Here is a 1153-nt window from a genome sequence, read left to right as displayed (position 1 = left end):
TAATTCTTAAATAAAATGTTAAAGAAAAAAAGCCATTCAAAGTCTCATGGCACCCTTAGTGTCGTATCCATATATTCTCATTATTGTACATTGTTACATTCAATTTAGCAGCATTACTGCCACTGTGGCACCTTGTCATTACTTCCCTCTGTTGTTTGAGGGACTTCACCTTGGTCTCAGCCCCTCAATGCCTAGTAATTGAATGTCTCTAGACTGTGGTCCTTCCCCACAGTGCCTTCACGCTCTTTGCGCCAAGCTTCAGTGTGTCCCTCAGTACGTACTCCTGCAGCCTGGAATGTGCCAGTTGACAGCATTCCTGCACCAACGTCTCCATGTGCTGAAAGTCGTACAGATTTCGGGCAGACCAAAGTGCATCCTTCACTGAGTTGATGGTCTTCCAGCGGTTCTGGATGCCTGCTTCTGTGTGCAATTCTGTGAACAGCCAGTAAATCAGAGAGTCCTCTGTCCTGCTATTGACCACAAGGGCAATAAGCAGTGGTCAGCATGGAAAGTCCGGCAGCAAGGCTGCTGTTGTAGATGAACTATAACAAGGACCCTTGCATTCTTCTCCACACACTCTTAATGAATCTGTATTATGCAAGGAGATGAGGGACTGTCTGCACAGTCATCATGGGTACAGTGCATTGTGGGTGAAGTTCTGGTTGTACAGAAGGATCTGACCAGGAGGGATCCTCTCACCGCCAGCCAGGCCAAGTCCTGGTGCTTGTTTGTGAGCCCTGGTGATAAGATATTCTAGATGACCTGGGCTCAGAACCACCACACCTTGTACATTGAATCTTGAGTATCTGCTGTATATTTCATGCTGACCACTTTGTCAGCAAGGCCCTTACTGTCAATAGTATTTGTCTGGAAAAAAACTTATCAATGAAAGATAGCCGGTGTGGCAAAGTCCTGCTGACTAGGACATTGAATGGCAATGGGGCAGTGTCCATCTTTCACAATATCTGGGACAGTACAACATAGCAGCACTTGCTGACCTTGAGTTTCGGTTCACGCACAGCCTGATGCAGCCACACACGAAGATGGTCATCGATGTTCCCTGTAAATTTTAGTAGTCAGTGTGCGCAAAAATCTATGTTGTGCATATTTTTTTCCTGTGACAAAAGTAAATACACGCTGAATGCTTCGAGCA

The sequence above is a fragment of the Narcine bancroftii genome, chromosome 7, assembly GCF_036971445.1.
Source record: "Narcine bancroftii isolate sNarBan1 chromosome 7, sNarBan1.hap1, whole genome shotgun sequence".
In the NCBI taxonomy this organism is placed as follows: Eukaryota; Metazoa; Chordata; class Chondrichthyes; order Torpediniformes; family Narcinidae; genus Narcine; species Narcine bancroftii.
Note: the sequence above shows the minus strand (reverse complement) of the source record.